The sequence below is a fragment of the Carassius auratus genome, chromosome 9 (genome assembly GCF_003368295.1).
Source record: "Carassius auratus strain Wakin chromosome 9, ASM336829v1, whole genome shotgun sequence".
Taxonomy (NCBI): Eukaryota; Metazoa; Chordata; class Actinopteri; order Cypriniformes; family Cyprinidae; genus Carassius; species Carassius auratus.
In genome coordinates this window covers 160,677-171,062 of record NC_039251.1, presented here as the reverse complement: position 1 = coordinate 171,062, position 10,386 = coordinate 160,677, and the positions used below count along the sequence as shown (strand labels likewise).

General features: G+C 38.0%; 1 protein-coding gene across 2 annotated transcripts in view; it reads left to right on the top strand.

The window, feature by feature from the left end:
* The first annotated feature begins 603 nt into the window (after positions 1-603).
* Positions 604-10,386, top strand: part of LOC113108109 (SPRY domain-containing protein 7) — a 28,508-nt gene continuing 18,725 nt past the window's right edge. The window contains exons 1-2 of one of the 2 annotated variants that reach the window (XM_026270932.1): positions 604-813; positions 9,304-9,347. The gene's annotated coding sequence lies outside the window, so the exon portion shown is untranslated. Of the gene's footprint in view, positions 814-3,217; positions 4,340-9,303; positions 9,348-10,386 lie in introns of those variants that run through there. The other variant, XM_026270931.1, reaches the window with a different exon arrangement.

The window sequence follows — 10,386 nt, the reverse complement described above, 5'->3', positions numbered from 1 at the left end:
GACACCAGCCAATAGCATGAAGTCAGCTGTTTCAAATCACAGGGAGTTCTTTCAGCATACTTTTCCCCCCATAAAACACAAATATAGGCTACTTTAAAAAATGCTTATGCAGGTGTATGGCAAATAAAAAAGACATGCAGATCAACTTCAAAATTTGTTTTTATTATTATTATTATTATTATTATTATTATCGCGTATCAGTTTGAAGATCTCAAATCTGATCACGATGAAAGTTTTTTTTTTTTTTACCTCTATCATAACTTCAACAAAATATCTCATATTGGAAGGAGACTTAACAATAGGCCTACACGAGATGAGTCATCTGTGAACGTGCACTTGAGCGGATCATAGTAAAGCACTTGGGATCTCTCTCGCAGTTAAGGTAAAGTCTGGTTCTCGCGCCATGCTGTGGAAACACCGGTCTTACGTCGTCGAGATCAGAGTTGTGTGCAGTTATGACACCCGACTCGGTAGTCTCAGTAGCACATGACCTAATTTGATCCAGTGTGGGTCGTAGGGTTTGAGTCTTGAGTATCTAAGGTCGAGCGCTGGCGCTTGATTTTTTTTCTTCCTCTCGCGCAGCGCTACCGCTCCGCCTCCTCAACGCGCAACTTTGACGCTGTGCATAAATACTGGAACAAAAGAAGAACTTCCTCGATACCTTGTGAAACGGCAGTAAATAAGCTGAAACTGTTATGCGAACTGAAATTAACCTGTAAACGTGCTAGAGGAGGTAGGCTACTTATTAGAACACCCCCCTTGAGTCAAATGATGTCTTCATACACATCCTCAATTTTCCCCTCAGCGCTTTGGGTAAGTGCCATTCATATTGACTTTGAGGTAGCTGCTGATCAGACTCTTCGAACTGTGAATGAGCACAACTGTTGTCACGTTTGAGCATTTTGTGAGGTATTAAAGTGGCAGAGCAAGAGTAAATGAGGGAATTGAAATGTGTTTTGTTGAAACAATGAAACAACGCGTGACAACAGTCGAGAGCGTCGAACTATTGTCGAAAGGTTTTTGACTCTTAACCGAGTCGCTGTCTTTACATCATGATGTTAATGTTCTAAAAAGTTGTTACATACTAGCGTGCCGTGAATCAAGGAAGTTACTGTAAACTGAATACTGCTGTAGGCTATAAAAAAACGAGCTGCTTGTCAAATTTTCAGCAACAATTGCTATGCATTAGTTACCGGCTGTCTTCGAGATACGTCATGTTAACTTAAAGTATCTAACAGGTTTGATTTAGAAACCGAATTAAACTACTCGGTTTTTATTTGCATTGTCCATTAACGATTACAGGATGCCCATAACGTGTACAAAGAGTTTTCGTGAGTAGTCTTTTGTCGTGTTGATCTTCTCATGCAGTGAACAAAGAAGCGCTTAGCAAAGGCTCGGGACCCGAGAGCCCGTGGAAAGTAAGCACCCTGTTTACAATAATAACACTAGCTTCACGACGAGGCAAGACTGACAGAGCGCTGCGCCAATGGCGTGCCGGGGTTGCTTCGGCAACACGCTATATTTGGAAAGAGTTACATCATCGGAGGACTGCCTTTGAGGGGCGGGACATCCGCGAGGATTGACGCGCTTGTCTGGACTTGCCTGCAGTGCGCTTTGTTATTACTTTCCCTGCTGATAAAATATAAAATACTGTCACGGATCCAAACACGAAGCATGTTCTTTCAGCATTTTTAAAGCATAGAGAAACTAACAGACTATTTTTTATGATGAAAGGATAATGAATTGTCTGTCGTGGCAATTCAATATAAAGTTGGTCACTTAAACCATTAAGGGGAGGGAGAAAATACAATACCAAGGCGACGTGATTTTAAATACAATACCAAGTGATTGAATTAATAAGTTTAGAGGTGGATGAATGACAAGAAAGGAGAAAATCGAGTCTTAACTTGACTGATGTGAATTTGAATGTTGTGGGTGGTGACACTGTTGAGTTGTGATGATGGGAGGAAAATAATAGAAATTATAGTAGCTTATGATATGCTATAACTTATACACTGAGGTTTTGTTGCTATATGCCTTGATTGGAAGTAATATGGAAGGCCTAAATTTGCGTACGCATACATTTTCAAAAGACTGGACTAAAACAAGCGATTTGTTAAACTATATAACACATATACCCTCACAAAATAAATTTGAATAGATAAGAACAATAATTATAGCCAGTCAAGTTTAGTATATCCAGCATCAAAGTCCAGATCCAGAAATATTCAGTTAAAGTTAAACTTAGTGACATCCAAAGAGTAGGCACAAAATTTTTCTATAAAGGATTTTACTTTGAAAGAAGTTCATTGTACACATATTCAGTGCAGATTCGTAGCATTCTGCCTAGTCATCCATGGTGGATAAGAAGAGAACAGTTTACGTTCTTTTCTTTTACTATAGACATGCTTCCTGTTCTGTTTATCTCCAAATAAAATGAGTCAGTTCCTTTTCCCATTGTGCACATCCACTTATGGCACCATACACGTAAACACAAAGACTTGTTTTGTAGTGTTGACCGTGTAGGGACACTCACTCTCAGATATTTCATGTTTATTTGTGTCAGCAGTGTCATGCGAGTTTATGTGTGTCTAAAAATAAGAAATATGCATGATGCAATGATGCCACCCAGTTATTATTTTAGCTAAAAGGTGGGTAGTTTATGACTGTAGAATAAACCCATAGTGTTTTCTTTAGCAGAAGCAATAGATAGCCTTTGTCTTGGTTTGCACTGTTGCAGTTATTGCTTGCAAATTAGGGCTGACGTTTCGAAACTATTTAGTCACATAGCCACCAAATTCTCCTAAATGCATCATCAGGGGTTGCTGGTCAAATGGTCACAAAGCGGTGCCAAATTTTGAAAGTCATTATCCGAATGATGCAGTCGGCAGTAATCAGAAAGGGGCGGGTTTGACAGATGGAGCGCAGTTTCTTTCTTCTCCCAATCAGCCTTCACGCTGCTGGTGGTGTGAGTGACGCAGCTCGCGGTCGCTCTCGCTGTCTGCTGCTGTAGTAAAGCGCAGCCTCTGTTGCCAAGCTACTCGCTCCGTCTTCACGGAAAACATCGACTGACGCTCCGTTCATTTCATGCATTCATCCTTCTCGAGCGACTGCACGCGCACTGTCAAAATCTGACGTAGAGAAAGAAAGCATGACCGCTAATACCCTGTTTTATTTCCCTCTTAAATTCACGAATAATGAAAAATAAAGCTCGCTTGTTTTGTGATACATGCACCAAGAAAAGCAGACGATACATGTTAATTTTAGCGTTAAATCAACGGCAGTTTTAGCCTAGAAAGGTATCTGTTTTTTAAGCAACTGACACCTTAAACTAAATTTAGTATGTAAGCACACACGGACTATCAATAGTGTGAAGGCGATTGCAATGGTAACCATCGTTGTTTCAAACAGCGACTGGCAGAGCTAGAGTTAAACCGTGCTCTGGTGGCCGTGTAAGGAGGATATTGTGCGTGGGCTCTGGGTTGCTAGCCGGTTTGAGGGTGCATTTTGTCTCGACCAATCCTGCGCGGTGCTCTAGGTCCCGGCATGCCCAATGCGGGCAGGGGGAGGCTCCGGCCAATTTGAATGAAGACTGAAGCTTTCGGCGCCATTTTCGACTGAGCAGCTCCAGCAACAACAGCTGCACAGAGAGCTCCGCACTGGAGTCCAGTCATTTGAGTGAGGGGACACTTTTTTTCTTTTTGTTTCCAGAAAACAAAGAGAGATTTTTCTTTCTGAATTCGACCTCAAATTTGAGACGACTGTTTCCCGGTGGATGAATGCAGCGGACACAAAAGACGATGTGTAGTGACAACAAATAGTGAAGTGGAGACTGAAGTGAGCTAGGAGGCTAATCCGGCTAGCATCTCCAGCCGAGAAGGGGCGTCCGATCGGATCCGCGCTGTGGAAACGATATATTTTTGTATTATTTTTCGAAAAAATCTAGCAAATACGCGGATGACTTGAAAATTCTATAAAAAATTCTGAAAATTCTCGCAGGCGACGACGAATAGATCGGTGTTGGTTGTTTGGTGGAGCGAGGTGGTTTTGTGCATTTTTTAAACGTTAAGTTTGAGCGGGATTGGTGATGTGCGCGAGACGGCCGGCGAGCCGACAGCCTATCAGCGAGCGATACACCGGGATGCCACACCGACCAACACTGCTGTTCTTTACTACAGCTTTTCTTCCTCTTTCAGCGAGAAAACGACGATGACCAGAGTGCCTTTTTTTTTGCGAATTTTTTTTTTATTGCAAGAACTGTATTGAGTGCGCCGTCAGAATTTTTAACTGCAAACTTTTTTTTGTGTGTGGATTTACAAATATGTCCAAAATATGTTAGGTAAGTGTAATATTTTACATAAAATGTGTTTTTGGTTCGTAAATGTGAAAATAAATATTTATGTTTGTGTGCGGCAATGGTAACGTTAAATGTATTGAAATAAAAATTTCCATCTAAAGGGTAAAAAGGCACGAACTGTTAGACAAAAAAAGTAAATAGGAGTTGGATACGTGAACGAAGAAGATGCGATGAAAGAGAGTTTGATTCGTTTCTAGAACAAGATCATCTCTCGATCGAACGAACACGTCATACTGTGTTGATCTAACGCTACTGTACCACAGCATTGCAACTTCACTCACATTCTCTCTTGCAATTTGAACCCCTGGTAAGTCACACTAAGTGTTATGGACACGTATTCATACTTTTATACGAGCGGGCCTGTAAATTGAAATTACATAACCAGGTTGCATTGTCGGATAATTTAAGGCCTAGTTGTATAATTGTGAAGTGCGATTACTCGTCATACTGATTGTTTTAGGTGTTAGTGGAAAATTTACTTTTATGTATTGCAATGAGAGCGCGAGCTCATCATCTTTCACAGTGATCTTAGGTCGGCAGTCGATGATTTTGCCTGCCTTTTTTTTTGTCAGCGTGTGCACCTCAGCTCTTAGACCAGCGCCGTATTTTTTTCAGCCTGTTCTTTATTTTATTTTTTTGTTGTTGTATTGAACCTGTTTTTACAGTCTATGTATTGAACTCGACTTCATAACAAATCCTCTATGCATTAAGGAAAGTAGCAGTTCGGGTACTTTTGTTCTCCTTAATGTACGTTAGAGGTCACATGCAGAAAGGTCATGAAGTCATTACCATGATGCTTTGACCTCCTAATTGTGCTGATTGATGTAAAGGCCCTGTCCATGTCATGTGATGTCATGGAGGTTAACCCAGTGACTCCCCGGGTCACCATGAGCCCAAACAGGGCAAGGCAGTTCAGAGAATCCAGTTTTTTAATCTCTAATAGACGTTATCGACCTAACCTTAGATTTATGCACTGTTTGTGTAATTTTTTGTTTTATTTTTGCAGTATTTCACAATATTTATAGATTTTAGCTTGTTCAAGTGATACTTTGTACCCTTGTATATAAATGTGGCCTAATGTAGAATGTTACAAATATGGTTAATATTTTAGTTCCCATGCCCTACAAATCTAAAAGCTCTCTAGTTTTGCCTAAATAACATAGTTTGAGTTATTTAGGTGTTAGTTGTTTAATGGAGATCCACAAAAAAAAGTGACACAAGTTACACCATATACCAGCATAAGCCCTATGACAGAAACCTTACATTATGACAAAAGACCCATTGGAGCACTGAATGACTAGGCACAAAAAAATCAGTCTAACTGTTACAGTTGCAGATAATTTACATTTGAGGTGTAATCATAATTTATTATATTGCACATTAGAGTTACACATTCACTTGGCCAAAAAAAGTGGCACAGTGGTCAAAGTCAAAATGATTCTCAGCCTGCCTCTTCCTGAAATATGCACGCAGTTCACATTTTAGTCAGAATCTTTTACTCTATTTTTTTAAACCACTAATGTTTTTGTATTAATGTAGTTGGCTTAGTACAGGCCAATACCAAATATTATTTGTCTGAGTGTCTTCTACATTAGGTCCAAAGTGGTGGTGTAGTTGTTGTGTGTTTTTTTTTTTTTTAATTTCCTGGCAGTTTTTCTTCCCATGAGTTGATCCTGCCTGGGACCGTAGGGAAACCCCCACAACTAAACCACAACGATCTCTTTATCATGTTCGCAACATTGCAGTTTAATCAAGAGACACGTCACACTGACTCAAATGTCCCAGTTTTAGTGGCAGTGCTGATACTACAATATATACAAAATATTTTATTTATTTTCTGCCCAGTGCAAAGACATTTTAGTCATAACTAGGCTATTTTAATCATATTTCAGGAATATCACCTACAGTAGGCATTTATACTAATCAGTAGTATAACAGTATTACTTTGTATTATCTATTTTATTTTTTTAAAATTTTTTTACAACTTAATTGCACACAAAGTTCAAATTAATGCACTCCATAAGACTGACAGAGTACCTATGATGATGATCCATTGCCATCAAAATATGTAATCAGTTAACTTGCAGGTTATTAAGTCAGATAACTCTTTACACTTGAAGTTGATATACATCTATTGTCTATAATAGTATTATTTAGTGGTTTGTATCTTGTACACCTATTTTAACTCTTTTAGGGGAAAAAATTGCAATTTTCCACCCACAGGCTCTTTTTTATTTGCTTATGTCCCTATTCAGTTGTAATCTTTGTTTGCCTGCTTAGACGAAATATACAATTGTTTTCTAAAATGTTTAATGCATTTCCTTTTTTTTTTTTTTTTTTGAGTCGATAATATAATGATACAAATGACACGGTTTGAGTGTGGGCAGTTGAACTTAAAATATGTTGCATGTTAAGACATTGTGACATTGTGCTGGTGTGTCCAGGGCTGAATTTTGAGAGAAGCTGAGTTTTTATGCTGCCAGCTCGACTGAGTTTTAAAAATTAAAATTCACCAGACTAGAGAAGTTAAATTGTGGTGTGTACAGAATTAAACAACTACTTAGAAAAAAAACAAGAATACATTAAGTCAGTCATGCTTTGTGTGCCTACGAGTGTGAGAGAGTGTAAACGTGAATCTGCAGGAAATGAAGTCTTACACTTCAGATCTCCTGACCAGAGGCTGTAATATACACACTCTGTGTTAATATAGAGCTTATTTATCAGATAATTGTGCGGGTAATTTTATGAGATACACCATGTTAATTTTGTCATACACCAGTCCAGCATTTTCTGAGTTTGCCATTAACTGTGCAACAGTGGTGACGTGACAAGGTTTTTTTTTTTTTTACACCAATAGAAACTCCAGTGTTCTTGTTTTGGCCTATTGTGATGTTTAGGAGCAAATTTGCGGTCACAGGCACACAGAATGTCTCTGTGACATCACCACACTCTTTTAATGATTACAGGGAAAGTTGTGTGTGTGTGTGAGGGTTGCACTTTTTTTTTTTTATGTATAAAGCATGCCAGTCCTAACTATGAGACTTACAGCTGAGATATTGACTGTTTAGAGCATCTCTCTAATTAATGACAGAGTTTAAGTTTGGGTTGGATGGGAGCTGTTGTGGATCCAGGCTGTTTGCAGTGTTGCAGAGCTTTCTTTGATCAGTGCATGTGTGTAACAATGAGAGGTTGCAGTCAGGGCACAGGTGTGTGTTGCTGTGTGTAGTTTCAGTCGTACTCAGGTGCAGCAGTGCTGTACAGGTGTGGAGGCTTGCCTGCTGTCATTCTTTCTTTAACTAAATATTTACAGGGGTTTTTTTTTATTGCAGAAAATTTGTTTGAGAGACACACACACACACACACACACACACACAGAGCTTTCATAACTACAAATGAAGAAGTGTAGTTATATTACAGGGTTTGAATATGAATGCTGCTTGTATATTATTTGCAGATGACAGAAGTAATTAAGTTTTCATGTTTTAATTTATTTTTAACATTTTATGTTTCTTTTTTTTTTATGCTTCCTTTTTCAGTGATCTTAAGTTAAATGTGTGAAATAAAAGTGTCATTTAGAAAATTTTTCTTTTGACCATTTAAATGACAAAATAATTGCATGGGCGAGTTTCCTGCATGAGCCCGAGTCTCGGAGTGTGCGAGCGTGTCACATGCTGATGTTGATGGAGGAGTGCAAGGTGATACCCTTTGACCCTGAGGTCATGTGAGCTCAGTAAAATACAAGCAGAGAGAGGTTAAATGTTATACATTCATTCACACCCCCTTTCACTCACAGAGACTCGTTTAGGGGCTCTGACGGTCCTCCTCGCGCACACACACACATATACACATGACCACTGTCTAGCTTATCAAAGAGTTGTGTGCTCATGTACTGCTTTGTATATATTCAAATTACATAAATACAGCACGACTTAAAATTATAGCGTAATATGGTGCACATAATGTTCACTTATCTTGTGGGATTATGATGTTGCTAGTGCACAAGATTAAACCCCAAAATGGAGGCTTGGCCAACTACACACATTATAGAGCTGAAAGAACTTTTAATATCTCTTTGATGGTAACACTTTATAAAAAAATATTTTTAAGCATAAAAATAACCCCAGATATTTTTGAAATGGTTTGATTCATGGAGTTTGGGTTGTATTTAGTTTGACCTGCTCTGTTACTCAAAGTCGTTCTAGATGTTTGTTTTTCCTAAGTCTCCTTTTCAGCTCTGATAGTTGTCTGATAACTTTGGTGTGACTGAGTCGTCTTTTTTTTTTCCTCCATGATAAAAATTCATGTGGTCAGATGCTTCCTGTGAAGATTCTCATTTATAATATCTTAGCATAAGGCTTGCTGTGTGTGTGTGTGTGTGTGTGTGTGTGTGTGTGTGTGTAAGGGAAGAGAGACATGTGGGGAGTTGGTGAAAGGAGGGTGAAAAACTTTTCTCGTAAGTCTCTGTTTTTGTATTACACGTGTATCTCTGGTTCACATCTCAAAGAAATGCATAATTAGTTTTTTATTTTTCTAAAAAATAAGCTTTTTGAGGCAAACTTACATGAGGTATTAGATGTAAATTTCAGAAGTGGTTTCTTGTGTAGGCCAGTAATAGTTTAGCTCATTCTTCTTATTTCTATCTTTTGAAGGGAATGTATCTTTAAAGCTGCATTTACGATTGATGTCTATTTTATAATCTAAATGTTATTTTACACCTCACACACTGCAGTGTTATCAGCGAACACACATCCACTCATAGTTCACAGCAACTTTTTCTCACACACACACACACACTACTTTTCAAATTATAGGTGTATTTAATTATTTTATTAAACTATATATGTATCTGTTTTTAAATTGTTCTGCTGTCTGTTACACCAACTTCTTAAAAATGCAGCTGTAAATCTAATATCTGTATTTTGATGACCTCTTCTTTTTTTTTCCAGAATTTGCCTGGTTGTGATTATCAGGAACTACAAAACAATTCAAGGTAATAACATCTCCATGCAATTTTTTTTTTATGTTGTGTTAATTGTTTTAAGAGAGGAGCTTAAACACATTTTTACAGCATCTAGGCAGTTCAGGTGCTATATAACCAGTAAATGACACTTTCAGCATTTGGCATCTGGCAAGCCATCATGGTGTTCAGGCTTAAAAATCCCCTTCAAGCAATGAGATGTGTGCTTTAGGTCGACACAGTGCTTGTTTGCACAAGGGAAGTGTAAAACAAATAATTTATTTTTTATTTACATTGAAATGTACTTCCTTTTGCCTATCATGATTTTGAATGCCTTTTTTTTTCAGGCAGTGGTGCTGGCTTGGCCCTAGCTTCTGTGAAAGTGCAAATTCACTGTAATGTCTGTAGTGGTTTTATTTGTATTTTGTGCCTTTTGGGGTGTGTTAGCTGAAGTAAATGCTGGAAGAAAAAATATTTCAGATGCCAGCTCTTGTTTAGAAGCAATTAAGAGTTCATTGTCATTATCAAGTGCAGGCCACTGCCTCATAAAACTACTGTAGCATTGACTATATTGTGTGTGAGAGGTTCTAGTTGTCTTTCTGTCGGTCTCATAGATCACAGCTAAGCATTAGGTTTTGTTGGGTTGACAGAAATAAATTGCTGATTTTGGATAAATCATCTACTATTGTTTGCTGTCAAACTCCTATTCTCGTTTGTTTGTTTTTTTTTTTTTTTTTTTTTTTTTACCGTCAGTGATTATATCAGGAGCTGAAGAGTATATAAATATTGTAGCATTGTCACAATGGCCAGTTTCTTGACCGTGAATACATGTTGCATCACTGACCCAAATGAATAGTTATGTTAGTCAGGTCATAACCTTGGAGTCAATGTTACACCCTGGTGATCATAATAAACATTTGCTTGAAACTTTTCATTAATTAATCTTTTATTATAATTCAAATGTATTTTAGTATACTAATAAAGATACAAACGGTTACATTTCGAAAAAATGATTGAATCTGTTCATCACAAGTGGTGTTATTGGCAGTAAAATGCTGTGTTATTTAGTACA